The 20472-nt window shown below is 39.6% G+C and overlaps 1 protein-coding gene across 5 annotated transcripts in view; it reads left to right on the top strand.

Annotated features, from left to right (window-relative positions):
- Positions 1-20472, top strand: part of Mapk10 (mitogen-activated protein kinase 10) — a 261644-nt gene that overhangs the window by 105041 nt on the left and 136131 nt on the right. The window lies entirely within an intron of this gene.

Below are 20472 nucleotides of genomic sequence, written 5' to 3'. Positions count from 1 at the left end.
TAGATTTAATCGGCGGCCACAGTTCTCCCCTGAGGTAAATTTCTGGCATAGGTCTACAGAGCCTGCATTTATAGCTGACTGTTTAGGATGAAGGATCTTAAAGTGGAAGGAACTTCGTCCTTTGCAGTTGGACAAAGGCCAAGTGCAAGGCAGTCGTGAGATGTTATTTCTAGATGCCCCATTTCCCTGCACCCGTGTCCATTTTTTGCTCTCTGTGATTTTAGATGCAAGGCTTTTTGTCCGTTCCACCAGTATTCTCATTCTTCCTTCTTCCATGGTTCTATCAGGAACGTGGCCTAATGGCTCACTCATTTCCATCCTGAACGCAGATGCCCTTAGAGTTCCCAAACAGCTTGAAAATCATCTTTGCTAAAGGATTTAGTATAATAAATTTTCATCATTTGTCAAAACTATATGCCTTGCACTTCCAAATCATTTCCAAACCTTGTTCTTTCCCGTGTTGTTGTACTCTTTGTACTAAATAATAAATAAGTAAATAAGCAAACAAATATGTTCTCAAAGTTCTACTTCCACTCCCCTTTTCTCAAAAGGGACATAGAAGTCTGTAGAAACTCCCTTGTCTAAGCTAACAGGTGAGTACAGACCTGCCTCTTTATAATTTTTGTAAGCTGTATTGCCTCCAGTTCTTGTGACCATCTATCTCATCCTGCATGAGAAAATCACGAGACACTGTCCTTACATAACTGAATTACTAAACCAATGCCAGCAGCCACCCACCTCCAGATGTCTTTGAAATGGCAAAAATGAAATCCTATTTATTTTAGCCACTGTCAGGCATATGGGATACACACACACATACACACACACGTCTTAGTTCTAGACATCAGACTGTCCTCACGTGGGAGGTGGCAGATGTCAGAGGTTGAACTGGCCAGGGGAGATTCCTTGGGTAGGTTGACCTTATCTCATTTCTTACTTTGGGTAGTTCCACATTAGCTCCTGCTCAATTCTACTTTTTGAAACGTCTTCTAGGCTGCTCTAAATTTGTTCAAAATTTGGACATCTGATGATACCTTTATTAATAAGATTTCCCTGTTCCTTCCAACGCAGAACTGGAGTCTGTGGTCAGTTAGACGTTTGGAAAGGGTGTGAGTTAGCCGCTCTTCATCCAGAAGAATGATGCTGTCCTCATTCTCCAAGCCTCCGACTGGATCCTCTGTGCATCTTTCTGCAGTGCTGTCTTTGTGCACACATTCTAGCGGGAGAGCGCACAGTCTACTGTGCCGTTTTCTTTGTGGTAGCATAACAAACCCACTTCTGGCTGTACTTACTTGAGGTTTCATTGGACCTTTCATGCCCATATGGCTCAGACTGAAGTTTTATAAAATTGCTGCAGCTTAGACTGCGTGCGGTAGGTGCTCTAGAATGGTGTATTACGTTGTAGATGTTGGTGTGTTGGGATTATATAAAACCTTCATTTTTTTGTTATCTTCTCTGGAATGCCTGGGGGGGTCACAAAATGGTTTGGTCTGATACAAAGCCAGAAATGTTCTAGAGGAAAATATTAAATCAACACTCTAAGGAACACATTTTTCCAAATAATAACTCAAAACTGAAAGTGAAAGGCAAGCTTAGAAAAATAAATGAAATGACAACCAAACACCAACAAAGTATTTCATGGTCAGCAAAGCAGCCACCAGGCTCCACAGGTATAAAAGTACACTTCGAGTACCACAAGGTGAAGAGCAGCTCTTGAGCCTTTGTCTCTTCAGCTTCTGCCTTTGGTCTTAGAGATATAGAAAAACTTCAAAAGCAGGGAAGAAAACAAGAGCAAAATAAGCAGAAGCACAGCTGTGACTTTTTATTTAGCTCCGTCAACCCTGCGAAGGATTAGCAAGACTTGAAGACAGGTGTTTGCCTGCCTGTTATGTAAGAAAGGCACAACAGCAACAAAGAAAAGTGTTTTGATGTTGGTCACGGTCGGAGTTGTTCTCGTTTTTATTCAGTTTTTAGAACATGTTGTGTCTCAAGACCTTGGCCATTCTGGAACATTCCCAGCACGTTCAATAGTTCTCTGGTAGGCTATGACTGACCACGCTTTCCCAAATATTGAGAATGCCCTTATTTTACAGCAAGACTCGTAGTCAGCCTTCAAATAAAATGTGTAGCATTCATCAAGCCCCCCACAAACCTCTTGGGAAAGGCATTCTCTGGATGCCCAGGTCACTGTGGACCACACATACATTGGTGGAACAATATAGTACGTTATGGCAATGAAGTAACTGGTATGTTCATTCCACCAAGACTTTAATTTTATGAAGTAGGGGACAAAAGCCACTTATTTTGGTAGACCTAATGATGGCCGGGACAGATGAATCTTAGCAAATGAGTGTCCTGGAAGAGGAGCGACTCAGAGGTACAATCCAGCGGCTTTAACATCTGTGCTGTTGCCACAGGGCTTTGTGTCAGGGCAGAGGATAAAGGATGGGTTGAACTGCACAATGATGGCTAACGATTTAGGATTTTCACACATGATACTCGAGTATATTACTAATATGAGAGTATTAGATGCTTTTTGGGTCTAAGAAAGATACCCTGGCTAATGTTGCCAACTTAATGAAGTAATCAAGGAGTCTTCACTGAAGAGAACACAGAGAAAAAAGAGCCTGGAGGAAAAGGGGGAGCTCCAGTTTGTCATCTTAATGATACTTTTTTTTTCCTCTTCCTTGATGTGAGCTGTGACTCAGCCTGGCTTATTCAGTGAGAGGCAGATGTCTGTCAATGGAACTGACATTAGTGGACATCCCGACCCTCTCGCTGAAGCTGGATACTTCTCTTCCTCCACGGACTCAGCCTTCTTACCTCAGACCTGCGTGGCTCAGACGAGGTTGTGTGCTACTTTAGACTATTGGGGCTGTCAATTTCATGATGTAGTTGGTCATAATGGCATGATGAGGAGACTCAGCAAAAGATGTAGAGAGGTAACCTCTCCCCAGTACAGGCTTAGAGAGGGAGGGTGTCGTGGTCGCGAGCCCAGACTCTAGTGCCTTCGTGTTTTGCTTGAGTTTTACTTGCTCTGTGAATTAAGGTAAGCTCACTTTTGTTCTCATTATCAATAATACTAATTTTATAAGGGGACAGTAAGTTTTCATGAGTTGTCAACGTAATAGTGTTATTTAGCCCTCTAATCCTGTAACACAATACCTAATCAAACTAATTTAAATGATTGAAAGGTTTATTTTAGCTCATGTCTTTTCAGGCTTCCTTTACTGATTGGTTGGCTTTGTGGGCCTGTCTGTGGTGAGGCAAGTACATAATTATGGGAAATGTAGGGTAGAAAGTTGCTTACCTCATAGGGAGTCAGAAGAAAGGAAAGAGGGAGGAGGAAATAGGAGAAAGATACAATATTCCACAGTGACCTAGGCTCTCCCACTAGGCCTCATCTCATCCAGTCTCTGCTCTCCCTGTTTAACTATTCAGGGCTCAATCATTGACATCCCAGATCCAAACCATCGCAGCTTGGGGTGTGCACCATGAGCACTAGTAAAGAATGCTCCCATTCCTTGATGATTTCATCAAATCAGGGTGGTGTGCAAATGGTCAAAGCAGGGAAGTGATGCACAAACAAAACTGCACACTAGGTGTTTGCTTTCTCGACTTGTCAAATTAACTAGCTTGGTTTTTAACATTTGTCATTATGTGATTATTAGATTCCCATTTTAAAGGGAAAGATGAAGCAGTGCAAGTCGCAGGATTAACTCTATTAACAGGGCGGGAAAGAACATCTCCACTGATTCCAAGAGCGAATGTCTTCTCAACCTGAGAGGCTATAAACCCATTACAGAAAACATACCTACAAAGTAATTCACGCTGATATGTCTTTAGTGTTTAATTGGATTCTCCAACTTTATTCGCTTTGCCTTTGCCGTTTGCAAATAAGATTGAGACCATGGGTAATTGAATGAATTTGCTGGAGCTAGTACAGTTAGAAACGCAATTGGCTTTAAAGCTGGCTCACAGGTTGTTTAATGATCCATATAACATCTCCTGAAAGTGCTCGTCTCACACACTTAAGTAATTAAACACAGAAGAATGAATTATCCCCGTTCGGGATTAGGACTTCTGCCGGACTGTGCTGTAATTTGCAGTATATAGAACAATGTGTGAAGACTGACCCAGCTAATCAGCGTCTTCAAGGCACATGACGTAACACGCATGACCTGCTTTACCCCTAGCTTCAAGACACACGTGCAAAATGCAGAGGGCCAAACTGCCCAGGTTACTGAGCGTAAGTCATGTTTCTCAAACTTGGCCACAGATACAGCTCCTTTTGATGTAATAAATGAGTTGACCTGGATAAAGTTGTATTGATTCTGATAATGAAAGGGAAAGTCTACATCTCAGAGCATTACTGAAACTTGCTCTCTTAGTCACTGTTCTATTGCTGGGAAGAGACACCATGACCACGGCAACTCTTATAGAAGGAAGCATTTAATTGGGGCTGGCCTACAGTTTCATAGGTTTAGTCCGTTATCCTCACGCTGAGGAGTATGGCAGCACACAGGCAAACGTGTTAGCTGAGAGTTCTACATCTGCCGCTGCAGAACAAAGAAAGAGAAAGAGGCGCTGGGCCCATCCTCAGTGAGACATTTCCCTCAGCAAGTCCCTGCTCAGTTCAACAAGGCCACACCTCCTAATCCTTTCAAAGAGTGCCGCCCCCTGCTGACTAAGCATTCATAATGTCAATCTACAGGGCCATTCTCATTCAAACCCCTGCACTCCCCAGACACCACGACAAAATACACAGAAAATGAATCAATACTGACAGAAGGGGAGTAATTTAGAGCACCCCGTGGTCCATAACTGAGTTATAAATAAAAATTATCAGACTCAAAGCAGAAACACTATGCCATTCAAAATAGACCATGCAAGGGCATTGGCTCAGAAGCCGAGCCTTTAATAATCCCCGAGAGCCCCCTTTTAGTCTGGTTGCTGATAGTTTATTCCCTTATAGACTTGTCCTTCAGAAACCACCAAGTTCTAGCAGATGTGGGTCAGTTTGTAGCTCCTCTTTGATGTGCACTAGAAACACCATAATTTTCTTTCTGTCTCCACTGGACAGAAACTTTCTTCGTGTGGTGTCTTAGCTGGCAGTCTCTTAGCATGCTTGAAGAATGATTGGAAGGGGTGGCCAGCTTGGTCTATGTTGTGAATCCTTGTCCAAAACAAGAAGAGCAGCAACAAATAGCGCCGTCTGAAAAGCTAGATGGGACCTTTCTCTGTCAGTGTGAATGAATTCAAGTCCACTCTAGAAGCAGCGGGCATCTCAGCCTAAAGCAACTTCACCTCCTGTATGGGTTCTTCACCACAACAAAGCGGCCCATAATGCACTTCTCAGAAAGTATCTCCGCTTTTAAGGCACACTTGAATGCTTAGTTTGGCTCCTGTCTTGAACCATCACAACATCCCTTTATCATTGAATCTCTCCAGTCTCCTGAATCTAATTCTATCTTAAGCTTCCTGGCAAAATGCCACTTTGAATAGACATTGTGTCCATGTCCCTCCTCGACTTGGTCCTTCTGAGGTTCATTGGGGAGGTGAACGTAGGTGTCACTCCCTACTTTGCAAACTCACCCATATTTCTGTTTCATTAAACTCTTGGCTCTGAGTTTAATTCCCATTTTTATTCACATCCTTTTCTCTCTTGTACAATGAATAACAACAAATCTTACAAGATATGCTATATGTACTCGGTCTCCCATACCCATCAAACAGCTGCCCAGACCTTAGATTCAGATCCTAGTAATATGTCATAGTACAGGGTTGAATAGACACTACATACATGCCTAAGTTAAGAATTTCAATGTGAGATTATTACCTTGAGTTATCAAATCCTCTCCAAAGGGTCTTTATAATATGGAGGCAGGAGGGTCAGAGCAGGAGAAACACGGACTGAAGCAGGGGAGAGAGAAAAGGGGAGAAGGAAGAGAGAAGATGTTACACACTTGGCTTTGGAGATGGAGGAAGAGGCTACAGTCTGAGGAATGAAGGAATACTCTGGAATTCAGAAGAGGCAAGTGACTGGTTTCCACTGTAGAGCCTCCAGGAAGAGCTGGTCCTGTTGAAAACCTTGAGTTTCACCCAGTGATAGTAATTTTGGATTTGAGATCCTATTAACAGAAAGCTAATTTATTTTTATTATTTCAAGTTACTAAATCTTTGGTATCTTCTTAGCAGCACCTACAGGTCTGGAATACAAATGAAATACTTTCTCTGAAGCTTTTCCTAGCACGCTGCCTCCAGCAGCTCTCAGGTCCTGGCTCCCCATTGATCCTTTCTATTCAGCTCTTTCCACTTTATTCATGGCACCTTAAATGTCCGGTTGTCTGATGTGCTCGATGGCACAGATCTTCTAGTGCACATCACAGTGTCAACAAACAGAAAGCCGTCAATGAAAGACCGACCTCTCTCTATTGCAAAACAGTTTTAAATTAATATTCAACAGAAAGCATGATAGCATCTTGTTACTTGTGTTACATTCAGAAAAATGCAGAAAGCATAACTGTGCAGCGTAATTGATTTCCACAGTTTGAAGCTGCCGGCAGCTTCCTTCCAGGGGAGGAAGCAGAGCACTGTGGCCCCGGTGCCCCTTAACTTCTAAGGAAGCCTTTACATCCAATACAGAGCCAACAAAACACTTCTTGGGAATAGTATTATTTAACTTCAAAATGCATTTTTTTGTGTTGGATCAGTAAATAACTATTTTTGAGAGTCTGTGGGTCTCTGGTAAAGATCATAGCTCCTTGAGTCTGTGTTTCTTTAGGGAACAGGGGGAAAGGTTCCAGGGCATCTCAGCACACAAGTCTAGGACTTGGTTCTGTGGCTCCTGGGTTAATCTGATTGTTTGTTAGACAGACTTAATGACCAGAGCGGTTATATTATTATTTTGTATCATGGGGATAATATAAATTGCTTAATAGTGTAGAAATTCATAAAGGGCCCATATTGAAGAGAGGTGATCTAGTAGGGTGTTTCCCCCTCTTCTTTCCTCCTAATTTATTGATGTATTCTGTCAGACATGTGTGGGAATGTCTGCTTACTTTACCAAGTAAAGTGGTTGAAATTTTTTCTTAAAAAGAAACTTATAAATTCAAGAAAAATTGTTGTACTAGACTTAAATAAGCATTAAAGAAAAAGAAAATGATTATAGTGATTTCCAATTAAAAATTGGCTAATTATATAATTGCTTGGGAAAGGAGACAATTTAGCTTGTTGATATATTTGTCATTTGTCAGAAGATAAGCCATTCTTTTTAAAATATTAGTTATTAAAGAATTTGAACTAGATATTCATGAATTCAAGTATTTGTGGCATCACAACAGAAACTAAAGAGGAGATATAAATAAGGAAGCATCTGATAATCTTCATATTTCATAAGTTGCATTTTTAAGTTAATTATATCAAATTCAAATCTAAATTTTGAATATTCTACTTTAAAGCTAAAATTAGTAACTTTTTTTTTTAGATAGGCTCTCATTCACTGTGTAACCCAGAGGGGCCTGGGATTTACTAAGGGCAATTATCTCACCCTGGCCTTCTCTGTGCTGAGGTTTCAGCTGTGAACTGCCATGCCTGGCTTTTACAATTTTTATGAGTACTCAAATGACCGACTTAAAAGGTCTACTTATTAAAAGTATAATGCCCAACTAAATCTCTTTGTTCATATTTTGTCTCTAAGACTCCACAGACCAACCTTTCAAAGAAGACATTTTATCTCTTTTTATAAGGAAATGGAAACAGAGAGATTAAGTTCAAGGTCACCTAGATAGCACTGTGGAGCCTGCATTCATACTCCGACTCTTAACGCTGAACATTATTTTATCACAGTACACAGCTTTACTCGGATGGTTAAGAGTAAAAGTCATTTTATATGTATGTCCTTTTGATTTTGAAGGAAAATCCACGGTCAATAAAACCCTTGTCTCTCTTTTTACTTTTCTTTTTCCTGGGAACTAGTTCTAAAATTAGCATCCAGCTAAGATGCATAGTCCAGAACTCATGGACTTTTGAAGCCCCACTACCGTGTCTTGGGATCCTGATCATCTCTCTTGGATTCCTTCAATAATGAATGTTAAAAGAAGTTGAGTTTAGAAAAATCTGAACAATGCAGAATGTCCAGAAAAAGCACAGTCATGGCTCAGGAAGTTGCCTTGCATAGGCTGGAGCTGAGTCAAATGGGTGGGAAGCACGCCCTCCTGTCTCTTCCACAGATGGGATCTTCTCACTTAAGCTCCTGTTCAAACAAGCAGAATTACCAATGCCACCACCAAACGTTTTACCAGAGCACATCCAGCCGGCTCAGAACACATCCTGCCGTTCCGATGGAGCACTGCCAAGCGCCTATCTAACTGTGCTGGGTTAACTCTGGGTGGGTGAGTGACGACTCAGATGAAGCAGTGTGATGGAGGCATATGCATTCAGACGTCTTTGTGACAGAGAACCGGTGCACTCAAAGGCTGGGTACCTCAAAGCCAGCACTCTCCTAGACTACAGAGCTCCCCTCACCCTTATCTAGCAGGGATATGCTCTATTAATTTCAATAAGGCTTCAAGCTGCAGGTCATAGTAAACTCTACATATGGTATGTTTTTCTCTCTACAAATATGCAAGCATGCTTACAGTTAAGCAAATGAATCAGGCATAGTGATACATTAGCAGTAATAAGTGGTGATATATTGGAATAAACTTGCAAGTATCACTAGCCCGGCGGTCGCTGACATAAGAGGCCTTTTGTACATAAGCAGGGTGTTAGTGTGGCCAGGGCCCTGACAGCTAACATTACAGAGGCAGGCAGAGCATGTAACACAGATATGCTGGAGAAAGTGTGGATTCAGGGTCATGGTGGGGTGGAATGGGATGGTGTAAGATTTCATCATGCTTAGAAAATCATGCAATTTAAATCTTTTTCTGTTGTTATTGTTTGCTTTTGTTTCCAAGACAGGCTGTCCTGGAACTCGCTCTGTGGACAAGGCTGGCCTTGAACTCACAGAGATTTGCCTGTCTCTGCCTCCTAAGTGCTAGGATTAAGGGTATATGCCACTGTCGCACGACACAATTTAAATCTTATAAATTGTTTCCCCACTCTGGATATTTCCTGTAATATTTTCAGATGATGTGTAACTGAAACCAAAAGAACACAAAGCCAGGCCTAAAGAAGACCACTTAGAGTTTAATTATCCTTATAACTAAGTTTTACATAACCATCATTTATTCTGACTTCACTTATTAGCTGAATCGTATGTATGTAGCTGTTGTTTAATTCAAACTAGCTCACTATATATGCATGTTTCCATGCCTTAGGTCTATGTACTGATTTTTTTTTTTGTCACGTCTGATCTTGAACAAAGTCAGGTCACATGATACTTTCTGTGCAATCAACAGCTCAGGAGATTGAAATCACAAATTTGGACCTGACTGTTACTGTTTGTGGGCGTTGGGAAACCATTTTACTTCTCTCTCGTCTTCATCTAGAATATGGAAATAATCACTGTAGCTTCATTTTGATGGGAGCAGGCTTGCATGAAACTTACAGGGACATCAAAGACTTTGGGGCTTGTAGACAGAAACTGCTTGCTTTTTGACCCATCGGGGTTTGACCAGCACGCTCCATTCCAGCAGGAACAGATCTTTGTATGTGTGTATGCATGTGTGTACACGTGTGTGTGCACGTAAATATGTCTAAAGAGTTTATGCATTTTGTCTGTGACTCTGCTTTTACATAGCCAGTGAAAACTGTTCAAGGATAATCATAAAGTCTGCATCATAAATATCTGCAATAAAATGATAGGACACGGTGTAGAGTTTATGCTAATGACCAGGGAGATTTATTCCACCTTTAAAACCCTCTCCTAAAAGGTTGATGTTGTTGGCATTGGTCTAGGTTAGGAACTCGAAAGCATATTAATTTATGAAGGAACTATCTTGATGTAAATAGCACCATACCATTCATTCAGTATCCCATCTCTAGACATGTTAGGTCTATATTTTCAGATCACTTTTCCCAGAGCTATTGAACCACTATTCTTTCTGAGAAGATAAAAAGGTCGTTAATAAAGCAGAAAGAGAAATAAGCAGGTATTTAAAAGTACAGGGACTTTATAATTGCTAGGATATAAAGTCTGGGTTATAAAATTGGGTTTTAAAATTGTTTACTATGTGTTGTTACATGATATTTTGGGATTAAAAGTACTGAGGTGGTAACATTTTTGCTGGAACTTAAACTGCATAAAAATGAAGGTGAATAAATCCAGGGAGATTTTAAAGAAATAATTTTAAAAGTTATTTAACTGGGAAAGAAACTAGTGAGCTGATTGTGTCCAGCATCCTGATCCTCAATAATGATGGATGGTGAGATTAATTCTGAAGTGTGATGTTGGTGAGTGATGCAGACCAATATTTGAATAACTTATGCTCACGGTCTCTCACCTGCGATCAGCATGTTCATAAGGTTTATTTCATAGATAAAAGTTCATAGAGCTAGTCTGTTTTTTAAGGGAAAAAAATGGAAGCCAAATCTGGGTTGGCAAGATCTGCACAGACATCTTGCCTTCTTTTGAGCAGAGCTGCCAGAAGCCTTCTGAGATGTTGTTCTTGTTTAAAGTCATATCATATCATAATCCTCATCATCATCATCCTCATCATCATCATCCTCGTCATCATCATCATATCATCATCACCACCACCACCACCACCACCACCACCACCACCACCACCACCACCACCATCATCATCATCATCATCATCATCATCATCATCATCATCATCATCCACACCCGGCAACGCTTGAGCAGGCATGGGCAGCCGTTTATGGCGGTTCTCGTTATTCCTATCCTGGGCAGTCCTAGATGCTTGTGTTGTTGTCATACCCACAACAGTCCACAGTGGATTCACAGTTTGCTCAGTTCTCATGTCCAATCTCCCATTAAAAATGAGATTTAGGATTTCTTTAAAGAAATTCAGTACTCACTGAGAGCTACGTTTTGTGATCAACCAAACTGAATTTGGCTCTCTATCAAATGAACATAAAACATAGAGTGCATTTTTTCTAAACACTACTGGTTAGTTCAGGCAACAAATGAATATTCTGTAAACATATCATCTTAGTTTTAATTTGCAAATGATATCACACCTGTGGTTTCTCATAGTATCAAATTCTCATTCCATTCCTCTTCTTACAGATCATATATTTAATATTTCAAATTATGTCCATTAAAAGCAATTTCTCTCTGCATTTTCAGCAGCCTATTAGTTGCTAACTTCCTTAGCAAGGGACACACATTGCATTCAGGTATTGAATAAGAGATGTGTTTGGGTTTCGGTAGGGCTGTAAGATGCTTCTCTGTGTTGAAAGCGGTTCTCATTCACACTCAAGCACAATGGGTTCATGTTTTAATGATCCCCCACACCCACATTGCTGCCATTTGATATTTTTGTAGTGGTTATTTGTTATTTCACAATTAACAAATTTCAGTTCATTGAAACTATGTTCATGCCATATCACACATATTTGAGCAGGTGAGCTTATCTCTGTTGTGTTTGTTCATTATATTTGGGGAGGCTGGAGCATGAAGAAACTGGACTCTATGAGTCCTGCAGTGTGATTTTGCCCTTACTCTTGGGACTCAGTTGGGTTCTTTATATTAAAATCATCCCACAATCACTGGGATGTTGGTGGGCAACCTTTAGCTGGAGTCTAGTGGGACTAGAGGTTTTCCATTACACAGATAGTCTGCTTAGCTTTCTGAAACAGGCTCTCCGAGCTCTTGTAGACTAAGAGTGAGTGAGGCTGTCCTTTGATCTATACATGGTCCTGTTGCTTAGTTACTTAGTCAGTCAGACTAGCACAGCTACTGGAGAGTCGTGTTGTGCCGTCATCACTGCTCACAAGGAACCCAATCTCAAACACAAAGCTTGGCCAACTCACTTCCACATGGACCTTTCATTAAAAACTAGCCATTCCAGAGCCTACAATGCCAAACATTTAAGTTTATCAAACACTTAGCATACTACATTGATACTCCCCTTGGTTTAAATCAACCCAGGGCTAAGCAATAGACAATAGATGACAGTTTCTGTAGGTGCATGCCCTCAAAAACTGCTTAAACTACCAAGTTTACATAGTATATCCACCTTGCCCTCATGCATTCCTTTCCAGAAAAATACCCCCCAAAAAGGTGATTTAGGTCATACTTTCTCCTTCATTTCGTGAGTGGCCTTGGTCCTCCCCTCTAGGCAGATATAACTGTCTATGAGTTCAGTTTCTCAGGTCTGTGAAAATCCACTTCTTCCCCACAGTTATGCTCATGTCCATGTGTCCCATAGTACCTGACCAAACCAAGTTCCAAGTCCCAGGACTTTTGTAGGACAGATACCATTAACATTTTTGGGTGAAGATAAAATATGAAGTGAAGACAATGAAGAGGAGGAGCTGGAGAGGTTATGTCAGACATGCAGGATGGAGAGCTAGGTCTTTTTTATAGTTCATACTCATCTGTGGTTTGCTTCTGTCCCTTTGTGAGTAAATTTACTCTGAAAATATTTGAAGGTTCTTGGTTGGGCTATATACATAATGGCCACATTGAGTCTAGTTATTTTAGGATATACCTTACCTTACAATGGATATTACTGCCAGAAAATATTCCTAGAGATGTGAGGATAATAACATTTACATGTCTTTTCTCCCAAACTATTTTCATATCTGTAAAGCACCCATTTATACTTTCATCACCCTCAGGAGAATAAATCAGCGGATGTTGTAGTGATATGAGTGGCAAGGCTGCGTCCCCGGCACACGGCCGCCCACATGGCTAGCTTATGGCCCAAAATAATTACATGGAAACTGTATTCTTTTAAACACTGTCTGTCCCATTAGCTCCAGTTTCTTATTGGCTAGCTCTTACATATTAATCTAACCCATTTCTAATAATCTGTGTAGCCCATGAGCTGGCTTACCAGGAAAGATCTTAACCTGCATCTGTCTGGAGTGGGAGTATCATGGCGACCCCTGACTCAGCTTCTTTCTCCCAGCATTCTGTTCTGTTTACTCCACCCACCTAAGGGTTGGCCTATCAAGGGGCCTGGGAAGTTTCTTTATTAATAAGAAATCACTCCCACATCAGGATGTAGTGTGAGAGACCCCCTTCCGACTTCTGGTTCATCAATGGTTCTCCATTACCAGGATGGACAAGAGAAACTGTAGCATTCACAAGACATTATTATGGGACATAAAACCGTGTTTTTAAAAACATGAAAAATAATGCATCAAAACTAATGAAAATCCTCTACCAAGTGAAGCCAGGTGAATTGGCTCTGCAGTGCCTAGGGAACAAACGTTTTACACATGGGGCCTATAACTGTTTGAAATGGTATTGTTAAATGTTCAGGGACAGTCCTATCAAATTCTTTAGGAATTCATTCTCACTGTGGAAATGGCTTTCCGACCTTGTCCTAAACAACACAATTGTCCAATATATTGCCATATAACTTACTGCTTCTTTGTGGTAAAAACATTCAGGATGCCTTCCCCCATTACCCATCACTAATAATATGCCTTGTTATTTTTCTTTTGTTTCTTCTAATGATGATGTATTTAGCATCATTTAAGAATGTTAAAATTCACTAGGGTTCTGAGATACAACTTTATACAGAAAGTTCTGTGTAGAGAATAAGCAGGGAATAGTTAGACACTCGGTCATAGTTGAGACAGTGTTCCACCTGCCATGAGGCCATGTCTGCAGGCTTACATTCTGTTGCTACATGATCATTCCTGCCTGGCTCAATTCAATGAATGTCAAGTGTGTAGTTCATACTGAAAGCCAGGAACACCTATATAATGAAAACATACTTCCAATATAAAGTGGAATTCCAATTGGGCACAATAGCACATGCAATCCCAGCACTTGGGAGGCAGAGGCAGGGAAACTAGTAGTTAAGGACATTCTTAGTTACATAGGAGGTTTGCGATCATCAGCCACAAAAATCAATTCTACATTTATTAACTGTGATGGCAAAGACCTTGAATCACCCTACATGTTTTGTAATCAAATCGTTTCTCTCAATTACACAGAGGAATCATTGACATTTATCTTTATCTCTACTCTTTCTAAGTACACATATATGTGTAAAAGTGACATTTATATTTCTGCATCCACAGTCATGTTTATATAGCTAAAAGAGAATACAGTCATGTAAATTTTACAGAAAATACACAGAAGACTTAGCAATGGTATTTGTGTGTAGGTACCAAGGATACACTAATTTCTCTAAGTTTTCCCTCTTAATTGTTTTATCTAATAAGTCTAATTGTATTTTTTGTCCTTGTTGACTTTAAATATACTAGATAAGGACTGTGTTCATATTCAATATATGTCAGTATTCTTTTAGTAACTATTAAATACAAATTTAGAATGTGGGATAAATGATATATTCGTTCTCTCCTATTTACTGAACAAATACGGAAACTATGTAGATGCTGTCTCTTAAGACTCAAAATAAATAGCAGTACTCTCAGCTAGGGCATGCACAGAGAACAGATATAAGTAAATTAGCAAGAGGAGAAGACTGGGAAGAGTGTGAGGGGTACTCGCCACAGGTGACCTCAGAGGGAAGTCTTACAGGAAATTGTCTAATTTCTCCAATGAATTCTGATAACATGTTTACAAGGGAGGCTCCTTAGAGACTCAGTGCCCAAGGCACTCCTTTGGGGATTGGCACAGAGGACTCCCTTCTTTGTATGTTCCAAAAACTTGAGCCTCAGAAGGAGAGAAGGCACCCATCACATGCACCTTGCTCTGGCAAAAGTTTGTGATGCTATTACGAGTGCTGGAAACACAGGCAAACCACCACGAATTCAGGTTTATAAGCATTCGCCAAGAGTCCAGCTTTGAAACCTTCCTAAAGACAGCACTGCCAGGACTCCTGGAGACCCTTTCCTGCACAGAAAGTACACATATCAAATGACCTTTCTGCTAGTGATCTCCTTAGTGGAGTACACTGCAAACATTGAATTTTATAGAGGACTCAAGTTTAGTTCCTAGCACCTACATAGGGCATCTCATAACTACCTAGTTCTCTTCTGACTTTTGTAGGCACCTATACACATATGGTACATGCAAAATCTTCCAGGCACCTACACACATGTACATGTGATGTCATATAGGCACCTATACACACATGATACTTGTAAAGTCATGCAGGCAACTACACGCATGTACGGGTATGTAGGCACCTACACATACATGGTACATGTAAAATCATCCATGCATATATATATATACATAAATAAAATAATCTTATAAAATTAAGCTTGTTTTTAAACTGAGGCATTGAAACATAAAATTTATGCTTATTTGCTGAGTTCTGTGTGACACTTTGATACATGTATACATTGTGTAATGTTTGAATCAGGTTAAATATATCCATTTTCTCAAAAGCTCATCATTTCTTTGTGGAAGAAACATTCAGAGTGCTTTCGCTCAGCTCCTTTATATACACACCACACTATGATCTTCAGACTTCCTCCTGTGTAATAGTGAGTTGAAATTTATTTTGGGCATATTTAAAATTTCCTATTTCCAGAGGTGGGACTGTCTGACCTTATTTCTTAAATTTGAAATTGAGTATAAAAAACAAAGGATGGTTCTGTTGCTGTAGGTCACCTTTTTGCGTAGAAGACCATGTTTGGGGCAATCTTTCCTGCTTATCATTTTCAGTCCTCAGACTTGAACTTACCTCAAGTAAAGACATGCCGTGTTACTAATTTGTTGTGTTTATTATTAACATACTGGTCCTTAGTTGCCATTTTATGGATCCAGTTAAAATAATTAATTCTCTCTGATTTCTGAATTGTTTAGAGAATGCATGTAGAAAGCAAGTTAAGCAGGGTGGTCATGAGTAAAGAACTTCTTGTGTATGTGTAGTGTGTGATGTACATGTATGTGTGCAGGTGATACTGCAAAGCTCATATGAAGAGGCCAGAGAACTCAGTGCTTCCTGTCCAGGCCTCATTCAGTCACTCTCACTTATCCTCTGACTGAATGAGGAAGGGGTTAGCAGCCTGCAAGTCAGCACAGCTTATGACTTAACTATGACCGCCCTGTGTAATCAGTTCTCTGAAGCTCAGCCTGTATGTCCATTCCCACGAGTTCTCACAGGACCATTCTTCTCAATTACATAAGAAGCTGGCTTGGCAGGGTGAGGCTTAATTCTGCTGAAAATGGCCTGTGGGGTTGGGCATCAACTACACACACTACTGCTTACACATTATACCCAATGGCATAGACATGCAAACAGGTGTGGGGTGGATCACTTCACTATCTTCAAACAAAACAAAATAAAACAAATCCCACACTACATCTTGGTGGTGATGCTTTGTGGTAGTGTCTGCTACCTCATAGGAGGCAGAGAGAAGAGACAGCTCCAGTCCTTCCCTCCAGTTGGAGGCTGTACCTTCCTTCACACCCATTTGTTTTCCACAAAAATAGATTTTTCATTTTGCTTATTTTTCTGGTCTTCAAGGGCTATAAAAATAAGCTACAATTCATTATGAAGTCTCATGTACAGGGAAAGTCACTCATGTTCTTTGGTCAAGCCTGACTTTGAGAGTTTTCCTAGTTCATCCTTACAATGACTTTTAAAATATTTTGATTTAGTTTATTAAGTCTAAATATTAATTTTTTCTCTCTATGAACAGTCTTTGATGGTAAATGAATTCTTTCTCCTAGAAGTGACACCTCAAAAATATAGAATTAAACTTTATACAGAATAAAAGTATAAAAGGTTAGGCAAAAATAATTAGATAAGCAGAAAGGGATGCTTGCCTTTAACTAAATGTTAGAATGATATAATATTACCTAAGTTAAACAGGAAGTGTACCTTAAGGAACTTCCAAAATTCTAGAATCGACAGAGACATCTTGTTGCCTGGGCAGTCACCCAAACTTTCATTAGTAATGTTGAAGCAAACAACTTTGGCTAAGGCCTAGAGTAACTGACAGACCATTTTCAGAGGCAGAGTCTGGCTGCCCAGACTCCCAAATAACCACACAGAAACTGTATTAATTAAATCACTGTTTGTCCCACTAGCTCTAGCTTCTTGTTGGCTAACTCTTACATTTTCATTTAACTCATTTCTATTAATTTGTGTGTCGTCACACAGTTGTGACTTACTGGCAAGGTTCTGGCTTGTCTGTTCCTGGCAGTGGTTACATGGTGTCTCTTGACTCTGTCTTCTTTTCCCCAGCATTCAGTTTAGTTTTCCCTGCCTATCTTTGTTCTGCCCTGCTATAGACCCATAAAGCAATTTCTTTATTAATCAATGGCAATCACAACATACGTAGGGGAATCCCACATTACAGTAGCCATACTAGTTTGCCATAGACTGGTGGTATTGGTGCATGCCTTTAATTTCAGCACTAGAAAGGAATCTAAGATGGGAGGAGAGAGCTCTCAGGCACAGTCTCATTCTGAGGATTCCTGGAAGTTATATCACCATTTCAGTCTGAGGTAGAGAGGTAGGATCTGTGGCTGACTGCTTTTCTGTTCTTCAGGTTGAACCCAATATCTGTCTTTGGGTTTTTATTATTCCTGCTACACACATGCATGCACATTTCTGTGCAAGGAATCTTGTACTCTGAAAACATTCAAATTGCCTTTTTTTGATATGTGTATGTGTGTGTGTGTGCTGTGCATGCATGTATATATACACATTTGAGTGAACATGGATTCAAGGGAGAATGCATGTGGGGATTGTAGGTTGACATGGAGTCTTGATTATTCTCTGTCTTAGTCACTGAGGCAAAGTCGCTCATGTGAAGCCAGAGCTCACTGATACAGCTAGTCTATGTAGCAAGCTTGCTATGGGGAGTCCATTTTTATTACTGAGCATAAGAACTTCAGGTGGGCCACTCCACCCACCTGAAATTTACACGGGTGCTGGGGCTCTGAACTCAGACCCTCAGGATTGCAAGGCAAGTGCTTTATCTCTTCAGCCATCTCCCTATCCTCCGATCCTACATTTTTAATTTGAAACACACATGAAACACACACACACACACACACACACACACACATACACACACCCTCCCTGCTAAGTGCTAGCAGGTTAATCATATACTAACTCTCTGCAAAGGGGAAGGACATAGTTTTCAAGCATTAAATATGCTCACTAGAACTCAGAGGATCCCTGCCCCTCATGCCCTTGCCCATAGTCTTCTACGGACCCTAACTAATAACACATGCATTTCTGCTTCTTACATTATTTGGAAGTTGCATCACTCCTACAATGGTCTTCTATTTCCAACATTGCTCATTATTCAGTTCATCAAAGCACATGCACTTTAGCATATTGCATCCTTCTAAAATATATGGCAGATGGAACACTTGGCATAAGGAACCCTTATAGGCATTGGCTAAACACATGCCAGCCTTTTAATGCCTTATTTGATCTCATTTACTTGGTCTGACATTTCACTTCATTCTGAAATGTCACTAGTGAAAGTCAACTAAACTGAGAGTATATAGGATGGCACCTTATTTTGTCCTGGGCCATATTAAAATGGCATCTATTTGTTTACAACGTTTTAATACTAGCAGTTTTTAGTTGGCATTCACATGAGGCATATTTTAAAAGTGAAACTCAGCATACATAGCTTAGATGGTTATGTTTAAAATTTGTAAGCATGAGTGTTGTAAAAGTAAATATGGCTTTATGCAGTATGATAATGTAATGTGCTGTAATTTATATACCCATAATTGGAAAGGAAGTAAGGAATGATTAATTTATTACTCAAAAGTGATTACATTGAGCAAATCATTGCTCTGGTATCTTTAGTTAGTATGCAGTGTCTAGTGTGCTTTGGTTAATGTTAGCAGGCATTTAAAACCATTTCCTTTTAAGAATGTAGATAGTCTATCTCCAGGTTGTAAAATATTTAATTTTCTAAAAAAACTACAGTCCCTTATTAACTCATATTCTCATTAAATAAATGACCTTTTAATGGTTACAGGCAGCTTAATTTAATGTACTCAAAATTATTAATTACTTTGAAATGATAGTGAATATTTACATATTCTCTAAAATAACAATCATTATTATAAGAAATATTCTCTTAAATAAAGTTATTATTTAAAAGGCAGAAGGAATAAATTAGGGTAACACTGACTTCAGTAGAAACTATGTCTTACTTTGTTTGAAACATTGGACCATGATATTATTTTTAGTGGACCATGCCTGAATATGTTTCTCCCCCTATCCACTTTATGTAGTATGGCTAGCAATTAAAAAAAGAAAGACTTGTAAGCTAAGTGGAGTCTCCAACTGCAGTTGTGATCCAAGTTTGTAGTAATGCGCTTTCCTTTAGAATTTAAAGGAGTGTGTGTATGTGTGTGCATGTGCATGTAAATGTGCATGCATGTGTATTTGTGTATGTGTGCACATGTATGTGATATTTGATATTTTACCTGCAAAAGGGGCTGCCAACAATCTGCCCCAAATCAGAAGACTGACTGACAAAGTGGGTTTGCAAGTGTGTCATGAGGCTTAGGAATCAGAAGAGGAGAGCAGAGAGGACAGAGAACTGTGTGAATTAGGAGGGAAGGTGGCTGTTGGGAGCAGGGGCTTCTGCAGAGATAATCCTTCTGCCAGAAGAGCTGTCTGAAGCTATTTCGTGTTCCAGCCTCCTTTCCACTTATCGTTCGCACAGAGTTTAGAGTTAATTATTTTTACAAATCATTTCCCTTTTGCCCTCTTCATTCCAATTCAGTTGCTAAGTGACTGGAAGATAAAGTGACCTCTGAATATATTCTTCTCATTATATTGTTAGATTTTCCACATCATTTAAGGGATGGATTTGTTAGTGTAAGTTCATCACCTCTGTAGGATGCAAGTTGACATTTCACCTAATTAATAGTCCCTGCTGCCCTTGCTATTCTGACGATGCATAATTAAAGCAATAATATACTTGTTCACTGGAATTAAGATTTAATTTTGACTTTTAATCTAAATGCCTAAAGTTTTATTTCTTTTTCTCACTTAAAGGTTATTAATATGCCACTCTGTGTTGCAATTAATATTTTCAAAATGCATTCTTGGGCAAATAAGAAATTATTTAATAAAAAATTTGAACTTTTAGAACTTTAAGATTAAACATTTATACACACAACATGTTATTTAATGAGAATTCCTTATAGCCATTAATTTTAGCTTTTAAACTTTGAGTTATTTATTTTTACCCATGAGTCCCCACTACAGTGACTAACACAGAATGGATACTGATAAATATCTTGATGCATGATCTTCACTGATTCAGTGTGGTGGAATTAGGATGACTTTTAAAATATGAAGTGAATGATATGAATGAAGATATATAATAAGTATTTTAAATAAAAATGATCTTGATGTCATCAATACTTTCTGGTTTTAGTCTTTGTGGTTGACAGTCAGAGGGCTTCCATTT

The sequence above is a fragment of the Alexandromys fortis genome, unplaced genomic scaffold (genome assembly GCF_014885135.2).
Source record: "Alexandromys fortis isolate MF-2015 unplaced genomic scaffold, M_Fortis_MF-2015_v1.1 scaffold_87, whole genome shotgun sequence".
Taxonomy (NCBI): domain Eukaryota; kingdom Metazoa; phylum Chordata; class Mammalia; order Rodentia; family Cricetidae; genus Alexandromys; species Alexandromys fortis.
Note: the sequence above shows the minus strand (reverse complement) of the source record. Positions and strands in the feature narration are given on the sequence as shown.